At 36.5% G+C, this 17,834-nt stretch overlaps 1 long non-coding RNA gene across 17 annotated transcripts; it reads right to left on the reverse strand.

Moving 5' to 3' along the window:
* Positions 1–5: 5 nt before the first annotated feature.
* Positions 6–11,992, reverse strand: LOC121807666. Of its 17 annotated transcripts, none has more exons than XR_006051974.1 (15): positions 11,131–11,992; positions 10,799–11,007; positions 8,354–8,451; positions 8,141–8,232; positions 7,965–8,052; positions 7,788–7,886; positions 7,510–7,573; positions 7,298–7,374; positions 6,790–6,879; positions 4,342–4,427; positions 3,377–3,537; positions 2,548–2,645; positions 2,148–2,246; positions 2,000–2,069; positions 6–1,462 (listed from the first exon to the last, which is right to left on the reverse strand). It is a non-coding gene; the product is annotated as an uncharacterized LOC121807666 (long non-coding RNA). The 17 variants fall into 17 exon arrangements; XR_006051975.1 differs by having other exon boundaries at positions 4,339–4,427; XR_006051971.1 differs by having other exon boundaries at positions 6–701; positions 855–1,462; positions 3,377–4,427.
* Between the last annotated feature and the right edge of the window lie 5,842 nt (positions 11,993–17,834).

Below are 17,834 nucleotides of genomic sequence, written 5' to 3' on the forward strand. Positions count from 1 at the left end.
GCCAAAGTAAAAAAGGAAATGTGTCTAGTTAACAGATATATTAAGAAGCCAAGATTTGACAATCGATGGGTATACATATCAAAGAAACACTAATATTGCACATATTTGTACACGGCATAGACAAAGAAAAGTAGGATGCTATGTATGTATTAATTAATTATGCTGCAAGGTAGCAAAAGGTGGATTAGAAAAAGATAAAAACGTCAGTCACAGTATAACAAACAAAAATTTAATATATGTAACAGTTCAATAATTAGCTGCAAAAGGCACTTTTGCAGCAAATAATGAATAAAATAAATAAAAAAATATAGGCGCAACAACCAGGAAGCAGAAGACCACGCAAAGCAAGGTCAAAAACCAATAAATAGACTTTTGCCTTTTGTTTTCCACACCTTCCCCCCTTTTCTTATAAGTTAAAAACTCCACCTACCACCCTGACCTTCAGATCGACCAAGTACATTCTACTCTATTTATGCACTAGGAACTATCACAGAAAACACCTTAGTTGCACAAGAGATAACATTTTGAAAAAATGAAACTAAATGCTTAGAGAGGCCTTCAAGTAGAATGAATCTAAATGCTTAGAGAGGCCTTCAAATCGACTAAGAGTGACACGAGAATATGCTAAATTATATCAGTAGCCTCAAACGCAGCAGAATTGGCAGACAGCTCAGTAATCTAAATCAGACAGAAATTCTTTCCTGCATACAGCCAAGAAAAGGGTTACAGGTTTAGTGCAACAGGTAGAAGAATTCCAAGGATACAAAATTAATAGACTGTTGTATGTATTCCACTTCCTACAACTAAACAAAAAATTACATCTAAATGTATGTACAAAGAAGAGAATAACTAACCACACATCCTGGTATCGTGAAGATATCGTGTTCTTCAAAATTAGACAAAGAAGTCCAACCCTAATTTTATCAGGTACCGACAAGTGTAGAGCATCAGAAAGATTTTGCAGTAGTTCTTCATTGATGGCTTTAGTATGAAATGACACACTAAATATCGAACTAAAGTTAGGTTTATAAAAATACAAATATTAGTTGCAGCTTTATACCCTTCAACTCAGTGGAATTAATAGTGAGGTGGTCAAATACCCCCCAAACAGAAGTCTTGCTCGCCCTCAAGCAACTTAGACAAATAAGCACATTCACAAGACCCAGGATTTGACAACTACAATAAAAGCTCGGATTTCCCACCTGCTGGAAACTGGTTCCTTCTGGCATACCAAAAAGCTGAAAACAAACCTCTACCATTATATCTTTATCAGAATAAAAAAACATAATACTCTGTCAATTTAGATCATCTTCGAAACATTCCAACTTTTAATTTTGAGTGATCGATTAAATTGTTTTCTTTAAATATATACTACCATCTTTCCTGTCATCTTTACAAGATCAGTCTTACCTTCCTAGCTTCCTTTTCTGTCACTAAAATTCCTTTTTATGAAGCGTATTCCCTACAAAACAGTTTGAATCATTTGCATATCATATAAGACCCCAAGCAAATTAAGTGTTATTTAAACGTGGTTTTTAACATGATTTTCAAATCTTAAGTGAAAGGAAGGAAAAGTTTTATATCATAGAAAAAAGAGAATTTCTTTTGTTTTCTTTTATCATCACTAGAAAAGGTAAGTACTACAGCACCAGAAAAGTTACATAAGATGATCTCTTACAAAAACAGTTTGAATCATTTGCAAATCATAAATAATAAGTTACATAAGATGACCCCGAGCAAAGAAGATTGTCAATCTTAGATTTTCCGAAACAAGCAGGCAGTACTTAAAAAAGTAGAGAATGCAATCATGCACATAATGAATAACTATGGTGAGTTAAGCAAGTTTATTAAAGAAAAAATAAGTGCAGCTACAAGAAGCAGCACTGTGACCATCTGCTAGAATGTTTCATTATCTAAATTGCTAAATAAGAAATATGGGACATGAAGAAATAATCAATGTCCGATTACAGCATAGAAGGAAGGCATATATTCAAATTACCTCAGCAGTTGTATATCATCTTCATTCAAAAATCCTGGAACTAAAGACTCTGCATGACATAACAGTGAACCTACAAGCAATAGAGTATTAGAATATAGATATGTACTACTACTTGATTAACCAAGGGAAGAATTAGAAGCAGGCATACACAAGTTATTGCTAACTGTGGACACTTTGCCATCTGACAGTTTCTAATAGTCCTTCTCTATGACCCGAATGAACATGTTGAGAAACAGATCCTTCTCATCTGGGATTGAAACAAATGTTATTACTTGTTAAACATTACTATCAAGCAGCATACCCTGATTGAAACCGAAAATTACTAAATCATTTTATTCTGGTATACATCAGGACAAAGCAATGAAGGTTTGCAATCACTTTAATCAACAAAGACGTTCTCTGATGAGCATTAGATGAACGAGGTACACTGCAAGGGGTGAATTCAAATTTATACATTGGCGATATAGGGTGTTTAAGACCCACGCAATAGTTGTAACTGACTAATTTGGTGAAATAAGAATTATTAAGATGATATAGATAATACATACTTTAATGGTGCGTCCTCTTCACAAACTAGAATGTTAGACGAGCACCAGCCAGATACAAACTCTCCAGAGGGAGTAGAAAGATTGTTGCTAAAGCTTCCCTATGAAGGAACAATTTGTAGGGTCAGAAAAAAAAATTGCACGATTTCCTTGAGAAAAGATTATAACAATTGATGAATCAAAAGAATTGATGTGTATAGTATTGCATACCAATTTCCATTTACTCTTGAGACAAAAAACGTCAGATGAAAAAAATAACTGACCATCATACATTGACAAATAGCTTAAACTCTTCTTACTAATCATTTGTATCTCTTTGCAATGACAAAAACCAAATGAGGAAATGAAGTCACTTGAACAGTTCGTGGTAGTTTTTCAATTAGACGATCAAAATGACAAAAATATGCTGGTAAACTTACAAACTCATTCTATGTGCTAAGTGACTTGTGAATATAGGTTTAAGTAAAGAAATTTACCAGCAAATAACATGCAAAATACAAATAAGATTGTCCCCAGACTACATAGTACAAACATTCAAGATAAGATAAGCATGGAGGTGATCATTAAGTCTAATTTATTGCAGGTGCTCAAACTCTTACCTTTTCATTTGAAATTAAATTTCATAAAATTAGCATCCATTTGTTAAAACAAGCAATTTGATCTCAAAATCTCTTCAGACACATCATTACTGTGTTCACATACGCGAAGATATTTTCTAAGAAACTCAGATATCATGCTTTAAGTCTTTTCGACCTTCAATCGTGAAACCTTACCATGAAATCTATAGCACTCTATAAGATTTTAAAATTAGTTGTACAAATGGAAAGCTTACAAAGTTTATCATAATGAATGACTGAAAATTTGAAGCATCTGAGACGACATCTGCCAAGCGCTTTGTATTACGTTCCAGTTGGCCCTTCGGGTAACTTTCCTCGGAGGGAGCATTTAACTCTCTTGAATCTATACCAAACATTTTTTCAGCAATGCAAGAACCTATACAAAACAATTGCCCATGTTAACAGTAGGGCAAAATGAGAAACTGAAAACTGCATATGTATAAAAGGCAAAATCTTCTCAAAGTGCAGATATTGCAATGCTTATTGTACGGTAAATGCTATAAACATTTGTTATAGACCCAATTGACTGCTCAACCAGCTTCCAAGGCCCATGATTTCTTTTTTAGATGCAAGTACAACAAACCTAATGCCAAAGTAAAAAAGGAAATGTTTCTAGTAAGTACTTGGGAATGAGCCTGTAAAAACAGATATTAAGATGCCAAGATTTGACAATCAATGGGAGTTTATATATCAGAGAAACACTAATATAGCACATATTTGTACAAGCATATGAGACAAAAAAATAGGATACTATGTATGTGTTATTTATAAAGCAGTAACACAGCAAACAGTGGATTAGAAAAAATTAGAAAAACGTCAGGCACTGTATAACTCACAAAAACATAATATATTTAACAGATTAATTTTAAATCTGCAAAATGTAGCAAAGAGTGAATTAAATAAGTAGAAAAATATAGGTGCAACAACCAAGAGGCAGAAGATCAAGCAAAGCTAACACAAAAATCAATAAATAGACTTGTGCCTTCAATTTTCCACCCTTTCCACCCGTTTCTTTTATGTTGAGAACTCAGTCCCCTACCACCCTCGACCTTCTGATCGACTAAGTACTTTCTAGTCTATTTATGCACTAGGAACTATCACGGAAAACACCTTAGTTGCACAAGAGATAACATTTGGAAGAATGAATCTAAATGCTTAGAGTGGCCATCAAATCGACTACGAGTAACACTAGAATATGCTGAATTATCTCAGTAGCCTCAAAGCAGCATGATTGCTCTGTAATCTGACTCAAACGGAAAGTTTTTCCTGCATACAACCAAGAAAAGGGTTACAGGTTTAGTGCAACATGTAGAAGAATTCCAAGGAGATCAAAATAATAAAATGTTGTATCTATTCCACTTCCTACAACTAAACAAAAAATTATATCTAAATGTATATACAAAGAAGAGAATAACAAACAACACATCCAGGCATAGTGAATATATCATGTTCTTCAGAATTAGACAAAGCAAGTCCAACCCCAATTTTATCAAGTACCAACAAGTGTAGAGCATCAGAGAGATTTTGCAGTAGTTCTTCATTGATGGCTTTAGTATGAAAGGACACACTAAATATCGAACAAAAGTTAGGTTTATAAAAATAAATGGTTGAATATTGAAGCAAATATTGGTTGCAGCTTTACACCCTTCAACCCACTGGAATGAACAGTGAGGTGGTCAAAATTGAACTGGAGCAGTAGTGCACTACCCTCCATTCCATCCATTGTATAATAACAAGTTAAACAATTACCCACACACATCAAATACCACCAGACATAAGTCTTGCTCGCCCTGAATCAAGTTAGACAAATAGGCACATTCACAAGACATTAGATAATCCTCTACTTCAAGTCACGTCAAATCACACGAATCATTTAGAGAAACTAGGTTGACCCCAAAGTCACTCTCGGGTAAGACTTTAGAACAAGAATTGTACACGAACTAATTCCCTAAGAGCTAGGCATCTGGCATCCCAATGCTTCAATATATGTTCGATTTATGTCTTGGGAGTCTCAAACCATCGTCACTAATTCATAAAGAGAATTTCTTCCGGCTATTCTTTATTTTAAGCACATAAGATCTTTCTCCCAAACTCAAGCAAAATTCATCGCTCACAAGTCAATATGATGCATATATCAAAAGGTCTTATTCATTTGGATGTAATGGGGCTTATGGTAAAGGTGTGATCATATTTGGTTAAGTAGCTTATCACATTTTAAATACTAGCACATCCATCATAGCATCCTTCACAACATCCTTCACATCTCACTCAATGCGTGCAAAATTCTGACAGCTCAACACCCCAAACTTAAGATTTTTCTACCATCTAAACAAAGTCATCTTATTCTTTTGAGCATATTTCTGTTTTTTGCTCATTTTTTTTTCTAGCCTTGGCTTTTTTTTTACACATGAAAGGCTGCCTTTTTATTTTATTTTTTTTACTAGCCTTGGCTTTTTTTTACACATGAAAGGCTGCCTTTTTATTTATATTTTTTACTAGCCTTGGCTTTTTTTTTACACATGAAAGGCTGCCTTTTTTTTCTAGCCTTGGCTTTTCTTACACATGAAAGGCTGCCTTTTTTTTCTAGCCTTCGCTTTTTTTAACACATTAAAGGCCGCCTTTTTATTTTATTTTTTTTGAAGACACAGCTTTTTTCACTTTGTATCTCAATATAAATGAATACCACCTGATGAATGTCCAGGACTTCCATCTTTTCCTTGCCACCATAAATACCCTCCCAAGAATGTGCTAGCATTTTAATTTTAGTGACTAGGGTAGAAAATATAGGCCAACAAATGGATATAATAAGTAGGCTAATATAGTGACTTCAAAATTTTCAACAAAGAAATTAGGCTTTTGGGGCTCAAACGGGCTCACTAGGGGTTTATGTGGGGTTAGGCATGTGATAATTTGGATATGAGGCTTTTTGTCCTATTGCCTAAATCATTTTTATGCACCAATATCAACAAGATTGCAACTCATAAAGCTCTCATTCAGTCGATCGGCCCTATGGCTTTTTAAATTAATTTTTCAAAACCGGAATAGTTCTCTCTCCTTAGCTCAAGAAATCGGGCACCAAAGAACACTCATGTCACTTTATCTGAAGCACGAGAAACCTAGTTCTCCAGAAGTTAGTAAGCAACAACAAGTTTGCAGACCAACCCTCGAGAGAAATGAAGCCTACGCTAATAACCCATAAAAAAGTGGTGAAAGTAGTGACAATCAATAGAGAGAAAATCTTGCATGCATACACAAATAGCAAGTGGTGAAACTCTGTTCATGGAAGCATTTCGTCCTCAGTACAAAGTAGCGTAGTACTAGGGCAATTTTTGGATATTTATGAAGCTAATATATGTTGTTTATCATTTGGTGATGTGTATGAAATCATTAAAAACGAGGGAGATGCACATATTAGAGAGCCATGGCAGACAACCTCTTGGAAATTTACTCATAATCATAACATGTCAATTACAAAAAAAAAACATTTAAATTCTCTATAAAATCAACATATCAGGCATGTATAAGAATAAATAGCAGTTAGGCACTCATGTATGAGTAGGAAACATCACAAGTTGAGTATATTATACGGGTTTGAATGACACCCGAAAAAGATGAGAAGTAGAGTTACCAGAATCCTCAAAGACCAAAATGCTGAAAGCTCGGATTTCCTACCGGCTGCAAACCTGGTACCTTCTCAAGCAAACCTCTACTGATGTATCTTTATCAGAAAAAAAACATAATACTCTGTCAATTTAGATCATCTTCGAAACTTTCCAACATTCAATTTTGATTGATAGATTAAATTGTTTTCTTTAAATATATATTGTCATCTTTCCTATCATCTTTACAAGATCAGTCTTACCTTCCTACCTTCCTTTTCTGGTATTAAAATTCCTTTTATAAAGCTTATTCCCTACAAAACAGTGTGAATCATTTGCATAACATGCAAGACCCCGAGCAAATTAAGTGTTATTTAAACGTGGTTTTTATTAACATGATTTTCAAATCTTCAGCAAAAGGAAGGAAACGTTTTCTATCATAGAAAAAAGAGAATTTCTTTCGTTTTCTTTTATCATCACTAGAGAAAATAAGTACTACATCACAACATGAGATGATCTCTTACAAAAAAAATATACCTACTCTTTTTTTCATCAGGGCCGGGAGTCCAATATAGGAAGCTAGTTGCTCCTACAGTCCACCTCTTCCCAAGCTCCTGCATGAAGAAACAAACTTCATTAAAATCTTATCAAGAAGAAAACAGATATGATTATGATTAAAAAAAAAGATGCATCTAACATTTATTGAAAAAGATGAATGACATCCATATGTTAAGCCGGAGAGGTTTTACATGGACTAAATGATCTTCTGATGCAGCACGAACGATTCGAAACTCAAACTGACTTACAAATAACCTACAAAGAAGATTTTCCATCTTAGATAGCCTTAAAATTACATTAAGTACAAAATTCACTCATGCACATAATGAATAACTATGGTGAGTGAAGCAAGTTTATTAGAGAAAAAAAAAGTGCAACTATAAGAAGCAGCATTGTGACCATCTGCTAGAATGTTTCATTATCTAAATTGCAAAATAAGAAAGATAGAACATGAAGAAATAACCAATACCAGATTTCAGCATGGAAGGAAGGCATATATTCAAATTACTTCAGCAGTTGTACATCATCTTCATTCAAAAATCCTGGAACTAAAGACTTAGTAGTGAACCTACACGCAATAGAGTATTAGAATATAGATATGTACTACTACTTGATTAACCAAGGGAAGAGTTAGAAGCAGGCATACATAACTGTGGACACTTTGTCATCTGACAGTTTCTAATAGTCCTTCTCTATGAACCAAATGAACATGTTGAGAAACAAATCCTTCTCATCTGGGATTGAAACAAATGTTATTAGTTGTTAAATATTACTATCAAGGAGCATACCCTGATTGAAACTGAAAATTACTAAATCATTTACCCTGGTATACATCAGGAACAAAGCAATCAAGGTTTGCAATCACTTTAATCAACAAAGACGTTCTCTGATGAGCATAAGATGAACGAGGTACACTGCAAGGGGTGAATTCAAATTTATACATTGGCGATATAGGGTGTTTAAGACCCACGCAATAGTTGTAACTGACTAATTTGGTGAAATAAGAATTATGAAGATGATGTAGATAATACATACTCTAATGGTGCATCCTCTTCACAAACTAGAACGTTAGACAAGCACCAGCCAGATACAAACTCTCCAGAGGGAGTAGAAAGATTGTTGCTAAAGCTTCCCTATGAAGGAACACATTTGTAGGGTCAGAAAAAAAGAATGCACGATTCCTTGAGAAAAGATTATAACAATTTATGAATCAAAAGAATTGATGTGTATAGTATAGCATACCAATTTCCATTTACTCTTGAGACATAAACGTCAAATAAAACAAATAACTAACCGCCATACATTGACAAATAGCTTAAACTCATTTGTATCTCTTTGCAATGACAAAAACCAAATGAGAAAATGAGTCTCTTCCATATTATTCTCTCTCTTAATTTACTTTCCCCCATTTAACTATTTATTACAATTTTTACAAAACATGTGCGAAAAACGAAAGGGGTTATCTTAATTGGACAGAGGGAGTAGTATATAATGAGGTGCATTGAATCATTTGAATTGTCGTAATAGTTGATGTTCAGGAAATAGCAAGTGACAAGTTGCTTATTTGATAGTAAGGTGGGAGAGGAAGTGAGGAGGCAAAACAATGGATGCTTTAAGAGACATTCAGAATAAACTGTAGATTAGTAATGGCCTAAGCATTTCAAATAAATTAAGTACCAAAATAAAACACACGACAGCGAGCTTCAGTATTAATCAATATGATTCATGATAATAAATTGTATATTTGCATGATTTCGTACTTCAAGATCCGTTCCAAAACTTTGAAAATATAAAAAATTTATAACAATTACTACTACATGATAAGACTGATACAAATTAAATAAATTAGCAAAACGTAATCAAACCTACACCACACTAGTAAGACAATTAAGTAGACATCCAGTTTCATTTAGACACAATCAAGTGAAAGAGAAGAACAGTTAATAAAGCAATTGGGAGCAAACCAAGCTCATAATAAGACCATTACAGCCAATAAACGAATCAACTAACACACTCGAGGCTGAATATGAATAACTATTGTAGCATCTCTCGTCTTCATTATATAAGACTAATTCTATCATCTTGACAACAGCATCAACATTTCAAGCACATTATAAATATAAACTCTAGTCAACAAGTCAAATGTACCAAAATCTCATAAAAAGCAAACGGAAAAAATTCTGGTTTAGAGTTTAAGCCATGCAAGACAACACAGTATATTAACTTTGGAACATACTAGACAAAAAGATTGAAACCATAACATACTTCTTAACAAACTCAGATATCTGTAAAAAGTTATAATCTCAGCAGTCATTACAAATGACAATATATGGAAAAATAATATAAATAGCAAATTAAAAATTAGCAGCAAAATTCCCAGGTCTCCTGCAATGAAAAAACAGCAAATACCCAAACTACTAGGTTTGTATTTCATAGCTTTCTCTACCAACACTCACCTAAAATCAATGTCACTGAAACATTAAAGAGATTCTACAACTAGAGGCTTTAATACATCCAGCCAGAACATCCAAAAACACACAAGAAAGCTTGGACACAAATCACAGATTCAAAAACAGCTAGAGGCACTATGTCTGGTTAGGCATAATCTCACAGATCACTTGAGCATGTATACTCAATTCTAGATAAACATTAAATTCTAGCAGGTAGAACCTAAAAAAGCAAAAGGCCATTCTAACTAAAAATAGAACAAAATACATTTCATACAGTATAAGATGTCTAGCTTAGAAAGCTTAACAGTGTCTCAATGAGATTCACACTTAGAATTCAGCGAATAAGAAACAACAAAATATTAAGGTTCTCCAGTCTTCTACAGATCATCTCCTTGCTAGTACTTTGAAAACCTAGTCAACTCCGAGTGGTGAGAAGCAATGGCCAGGAGAAATGTGAGAACTCCTACAAGATGCTTAAAGGACATCTATCTTGAATAAGGATGGTATCGACTACTGCCACTATAACCTGCTCTACCCCCATAAATTCCCCCTCCTGCTCCACCATAACTAGCACCAGGGCCAGAGTCATATCCACCACTTGCCCCCCTCCACGACCATAGGCACCTAGCCCACTGCTATACCCCCCACCAAAGCCTCCACCATAAGAATCAAATCGGCCAGAGTAGCTAAGTGGCGGAAATGATGTCACTTGAACAGTTCGTGGAAGTTTTTCAATTAGATGATCAAAATGACAAAAAAATATGCTGGTAAACTTACAAACTCATTCTAGCTTTCACAATGGCTGAACCCAAATTTTAAGATAAATTCTTAAAGGGATAACACCAATCTACAAATAAGCAAGTGATGGCCTGCTCTTTCAACCCAAGAATGTTTGGACATCACAAGAAGTTTAATAGCTTCACAAATCAAGAAGTGAAGCCATATCTCATAAACCCAAATCTAACTCCCTAACATATCTACCCAAACAGGAAGATAAAATTTGTAAATTGGAAAATTAGTGGAAACTTACCTAAGCCGAGAAGTCCACGGCAGTCCGACGAAATTGACAATGACAATGCAGCCGAGATGGCTGGAGTATGACACCGACCGAAGCGACTGCTCAGTGGATCCTGGAGCGCCTCTCACCGCTCGGCGAGAATCAGCAGCAACGAAATCAGACGGCGAGTCCATGAGGAGGTCGATGGTGACATGTATCCCGTCTAGACAATTAAATAAACACTGACATACAGCAAAGACAGTGAAATTCCAAAATGGGAACACAAAATACCAGAAAAATACAAATAAAAAGGGAAAAAGACAATGACGCAAAGAAATTTAACAAATTAAAACTCCATAATTCACCTTTTTCTAGCTTAATTTGCACGCATGATCACACACTACAAGTTCGCCCCCAACTAAACCAATTCAATTTACAATTCAATTAGGGAGAAAGATGAGAAGAAAAAGGAGAAAAGACCCACGACGGAAGGGCGGAAGGCGACGGGTTCGCGCAGCTGGCGGCGGTGGCAAGGCCGCGAGTCAGGGGCCACCCGACGCCGCCCACGAATCCAGACCAGCGACCTGCTGCAGGAGACGACGGCGTCTGATGATGGCGAGTAGCAGCCGCGGTGGGGACCAAACTCCGAGACAGCCACGTCCTCGGCTTTCTTCTCCGGGCGAGCAGGCCGGGGGCGTGAAATCTGCGAGGGCTATGACTCTTGGTGTGGGGAAAACACGAGTCGATTCCGCCAATTGAGAGAGAAAGATGGAGATGGAGATGGAGATGGAGATGGAGATGGAGAGGGAGAGTGCAGTGCCGTTGGAGGAGGGAGATAGAGGCACCGCTTTTTCATGTAGGGTTTCTAGGTAATTTTAATGAGAAATTTCGCACAACCTGACAGGAGGTGGAGGCCAGAGAAGGGTGAGTGAGAGAGAGAAGTTGCGGTTGTGATATGCTGGAGACGAGTTTCGCCGGAGATGAGAGAGTCAGATTTTTGGGAGAAAGATAGATGCATCCTAATTTGGGAATTGTGAGAATAGAGAGGGAAAGAGAGTGGGATTGAGAGAGGGGGAGAATCAGCGACGGTGGTGGTGCCGAGTTTCGCCGGAGAGATGGACCGTTAGAGTCTTCAAAATAAGTTAGTAGATGGAGTATTTGAAATGGGAGAGATGGATGGGAGAGGTACAGTCTTCAAATTTTGAAATAGATGGGAGTGGTGCGGATTTTCAAATTTTGAAATAGATGGGATTTCAAAATAAAATTTAGATAGTTAAATCTTTTTTTTTCTTTGGTAATTTCATTTTTAATTACATAAAAGTTAGTTTAATAATATGATTGTATTCCATTTTTTTCAAATATATAAAAAACTAATCTACATTGAAATTAGAAATTATATATAGAACTTCAACTGAAATTATGTAACAGAATTAGGAGACCCGATCTTTTATTTCTTAAATATATATTTCACTATGAATTTAAATTGATTAGGAATTAATTAATTTCTCAAATAAAATAGTTAATTTTTTATTCAATTATAAATTTAATTTGGATATAAAACTTTGGATGATAATTAAATTTTCCAAGTAAGTCCATGTTTAGATTAACAATAGATTTTTTTTTAAATCTTTTGCTGTTATTTTAATTTATTAGTTTTTATTTCAATTATCACTTTTATAAAGTTTTCTCAATGGAAGGATACAATATTTTAAGTTTTAGATTTAGCATTTTGATTTTTTAAAAATTATATTTTGCAAACTTACGTTTCTCTATTACTCCCTCCGTCCCTGAAAATTTGTCACCTATTTCCTTTTTCGTCCGTCCCTAAAAATTTGTCACCTTTCACTTTTACCATTTTTGGTAGTGGACCCTACATTCCACTAACTCATTCACACTCACATTTTATTATAAAACTAATACTCCCTCCGTCCCATTAAATATGCAACATTTGCTTTTCGGCACGGGATTTTATGTAGTGTTGTTTTGTGAGTTAATGAAGAGAGAGTAAAGTAAGAGAGAAGAAAAAGTAGAGAGAGTATTGTTTCTATTTTTAGAAACGTTTCATTTTTAATGGGATAGACCAAAAAGGAAAACGTTTCATTTCTAATGGGACAGAGGGAGTATATAAAAATAGGACCCACATGCCACCAACTTTTTCAACCCACTTTCTATTACATTTATTAAAAACCGTGCCGGGTGAAATGGTGACGAATTTTGGGGGACGGAGGGAGTACAATCATTGTAAAATGGCTAATTAATATCACAAACAAACTCGCTTCGTATTGGAGCACAGCATGGGAGGCTAAAACGTTTCTTGTGTAGACACGGTTTTGTTCCTCTATGTTTGTTAGAACATCCACTACGCTGTTCCTCACCGTTCCTTAACCGTTCCTATGTTTGTTAGAGCATCCACTACGCTGTTCCCATCGTTCCTTAACCGTTCTTTAAACTACTATTTACCTGCCCCATTGTACTTTTTTACTCTATTCCTTAACTAAGGAACGGAACCTGCAACCCTCCGTTTCTTATCCGTTCCTTAACCGTTCCTTAAATTACTATTCATTCAATTTCATTTTTTATTTTTATTTCCAACCCAATTCAATTAAAACAAAACACGCTTCATTACATAAAATAAACTTACAACATAAAATTCGTAAAAAAAACATAATTTAATAATTTCCTAAAAAATAAAAGTACACAATTTAATAATTTCATCCCCCAAAGTTTGCCTAAATGTGCTCAATTAGATCCTCTTGGAGTTGGGTGTGGGCGCTAGAGTCGTGTGTCCTTGCACGAATAGATAATCGTTCTTGTATAGACGGATGCGCTCCACTTCGAGGCGGACTACTTGCGGTTGAGCTTCCGGGGGATTCGGGGTCGAACTAATTTCCCACCTCGGGTCCTTCATCTTGGACAATCATGTTGTGCAAGATTATGCACGTATACATGATGTCGACCATGCTCTCCATGAACCACATACGAGACGGGGCTTTGATGATGTTTAAGCGCGCTTGGGGAACCCCGAACGCCCTCTCCACATCCTTGCGAGCAGCTTCTGCGCAAAAAGATCATGCTTTGGGTTCGCAGGACTGCTGCACGTCTTCACGAAGGTAGGCCACTTCGTGTAGATGCCGTCGGCGAGATAGTACCCCATTTTATAAAGCCGGTTGTTGGCGATGAAGTTGATGGCCGGCGCTTTACCATCCAAAACTTCGGTTAAGAGGTCGGATTGGTGGAGCACGTTTACGTCGTTGTTCGACCCGGGGACCCCGAAGTACGCGTGCCAGATCCAAAGCCGGTAGTCGGCAATGGCCTCGAGTATAACGGTTGGGTGGGTGCCTTTGTGGCCGCTCGTGTAGGACCCCCTCCACGCCACCAGGCAATTCTTCCATTGCCAGTGCATGCAATCGACGCTGTCGAGCATCCCGAGGAATCCGTGCACTGTTTCGTAAAGGTCGAGCAGGAACTGACAATCAGTCGTGCTTGGCCTCCGGAGAAATTCATCGGTGAAGGCTGCCCGGACGCCTTTGCAGAATTTGAGCAAGCACAGTCGCCCAGTGGTGTCTCCGATGTGGAGGTATTCAGTCGAAGATGTCGGCCGTTTGTCCAGGTCGCAAGCTGGCGGATTGCTGCAGTACATTTTTGCAGCGTCGTGTGGCTGGGACGGCCGACCGCGTCGAACCCTTCCTGGAAGAACTCTTCCCGGGCTGCCAAAGTATTCGCGATGTGGAGAAATAGCGGTTTCCCCATGCGGAAACGGCGACGGAAGTACATATCTCCCCAAACCCGGTTATCGCAGAAGTAGTCGTGTAGCACCCCAGAAAATTGTGACTTTTTTTTATTATTATTTTTTATTTGATGGCTTATTTTATTTTAATTAATGTGGATGTTGAATGGGAATTTCTTTTGTGGAAATTGAGTCTCTATGTGTTTGAGTTAATTATGTGAAATTAGTTGTTGTGAGTTATGTGAGTTAATGTGATTAAGCTTCCAGTGTGTGAATTAAATTAAATGGGATAGTGCATAATCATTCTAGCCATTTTATTTGAAATTTTCGGCCTTTTCTATTTATTGGAAGAAATATTCTCTTTCTTAGATTTAATTAATTGTTTTAGGATATTTATCCAAATTAAATCCTACCATACCTTGCCAAATCTTTTCTTATCCCATTTAAATTAGGATTTAAATAATTTCCTTGTGGAAATAATCCTCAAAATTTCGACCCCTCCCTATTTTCTAAAGGGATTAATATTTTGTTCCTATTTTGTGGGATTCTTTCTCTCCAAATAAATTTGATTTGAACCATATCTCCATTTAATTAGTCAAAAATCCCACAACCCCTTTTTTTCTCTCTAAAATACAGGCCTACCTTCCCTATTTTTCTTCCACAAATTTTAATTGTTTTATTTAAGTGGGGGAATAAATCCTTGAATATAAATAGAAAACCCTAACCATAATCCCTCATTCACACGCCTCCCACTCTTCCTCTCCTCCCACACACGTTTTTCTCCTCCCCTCCCATCTATCTCAAGTGCTCCAAATCAATTCTTCATTCTTGCTTCGATTTGGAGTTTGAAACTCAAGATTCGTTGAGGAATCGAACCATTCGTCGTTTCTACCGATTGTTTTTCAAGAGAAAGGTATACTTTGAATCATCCTTCTCATTCTTATCATTGAATCCATAAATTTTGAACCTCTCATGCACATAGTGAGTGTAGAGATCATAGATCTCAAAGTTAATCGGTTGGGATTGAGGGTTACATGAGAAAATATATGTGTATGCGTTTATTGATGTGGATGAATGAACTTGTGGATGATTCGTTGGTGAATTATATGTGAATATATGAGAACATGGTGGTGAGATCTTTTTAAAGCATGATTATGTGTTGGAAGCATGAATATATGTGTTTGGATGAATGACAGATAAACCCTAATTCGAATTTGTGAAGCATGAAAACTGTAGTTTTCGGACAGTAGATTCCGACATGTGTTTGACCGACCAAACGATCTTATTTTGGCACGAGTTATTAACTGAGTAAAATTTGAGATGTCTTCTGTGTTTTGTATAAATATCAGCCTCTTTTAACGAAAGATGAATTTTAAATGAATTTTTAAAGTTAACTGCGCAGTTCTGTCAGAAATTGTATTCTCGTCCAGTGAGTTTCATTTTTGATTTGACCGAACTAAAGATGTGATTTTGATGTGAAATTTTAATTGGATAATCTTTGATGTGTCTACTGTATTGTAGTAAAATTTCAGCCCCAAGGAAGGTTGGATGGATTTTTAATGATTTTTACAAAACGACCGCGTAGTTCTGCCAGATTTCTATCATGTTAAAACAATATTTGTTGTAAAGTTTTGAGTGAATAAATGATACATGTGTGATTAAGGAACGTATCTTATGGCGTGGTTATGTGTTATATGTTGAGGTATACTATGGGGTATTTCCTTATGTTGGTGAACGTTTGGGATGTGTAATTTAAGAAAACGATGAAAGGAACGATAGGACATGCATGATAAATTGTATTGATGGAAGGCTGATTGTGTTGTATTATGTGGTTATGATGTTGATAAGGATTGTTGTGCGTACGTGGGTACGAAGAGCATGGATTTCAATAAAGTTGTGAACCGTGTTTGTAAGCAATCGAGGTGGGCTTTCTTTTACTAAATTTCTTTTATGTTTCGAAATATGATTGTAGAGCTATAAGGGTGGTTTAAAGTGTTATGTCATGCCATGATTGTTTTGATGTTGAGATTGTTTCCTGATGCCTAGTTCGTTTGAGCTTGCTCCGTTAGGCTATAGGTCTATGTTGAGATTGTGCTTGATGCCTAGTTTGTGAGTTCGCTCCATAAGGCTATAGGGCTATGATAAACGAATTCGGGTCTGAGTAGAGCCGCAAACCCTATCAGGCTGTGTACACAGAGGGGATCGTGAGCCGTCCTTGCTAGTCGGCCGGTCTCGTGGGCGAATAGTGTGGCCACACTTTCGTCGCACTATGGTAAGAGGATGTGATTGATTGATTGATTGATTGATGAGAAAGTGGGGAGATTGTTTTGTCTGGCCAGACTATGAAAATGTTTTTGTGTTTTCGATGATATTTCTTAACTACATGTAAAACTCGAGTTCACTGGTATGGATGACATAACTGTTATAAAATGTTTTCGGCATGAGCCCATTGAGTACAACAAGTACTTAGCCTTGCAATTCTTTTTAAAATTTTGCAGGTTGAGCGGGATGTTGCGATGGATGTTGAGTGAGCTTTAGGAATTCTCGGATGCGTCGTGTCTTCATACATGGGCGTCATCCTATGACTCTCCTTTGATACTTGTTTTTCCGCTGCCTTGTTTCGAATCGTTCTTGATAAAGTCTTTCATTTTTTCCCACACTACGTTATGACATTATTTACCTTGAGACATTAATCCGTTGTTTAACTATTCGATAGACCAAAATATTTCTTTTTGAAGTTAATTGGATTTTCATATTTAATCTCGTCCTTTATTGTTGTCTTTCATTGCGTCCCCCTTTTCTTCCCCGCTCCTTAGTCCCCCCCCCCCCCGTCACGTTTTCCCCGTCTACACTATCCTTAGTAAGGGCGGTCGTGACAAAGTGGTATCAGAGCTTCGTTCTTTCGCTCTGGTCCGAGAGTCTTCTTTCAGATTAAGTCTAGATTAGTACCCCTAGACTAAAAGTGTCATGAAGGCTCAACATCCAAAACATCGCGCTCAACCAAAGAAAGTGAGGTATGTTTTAAGTTGTTGAAAGAATGTGAGATCGATGTATAAAATTGATGATGATATGATGAGAATGTTTTGGCAAGTGTACGCATGTGAATAAACGTTATGTGTGAATATTATATTGTGATAGTGTGATTATGTGGAATATAAGCATGATTGGTAAGATGATCTAAGCACGTGTTGTATGTGCGAATATGATATTGTTATGGTATGATTATGTGGGACATGAGCATGAATTACATGATGTCATATGTATGTGTTATGAGTGAAAGTACTACGACGTAAGCATGTGAACATAGGAAGCCTTAGGACGGCGTCAAATTTGGTGATGTGT

This window comes from Salvia splendens, chromosome 6 (genome assembly GCF_004379255.2).
Source record: "Salvia splendens isolate huo1 chromosome 6, SspV2, whole genome shotgun sequence".
NCBI classification, from domain to species: domain Eukaryota; kingdom Viridiplantae; phylum Streptophyta; class Magnoliopsida; order Lamiales; family Lamiaceae; genus Salvia; species Salvia splendens.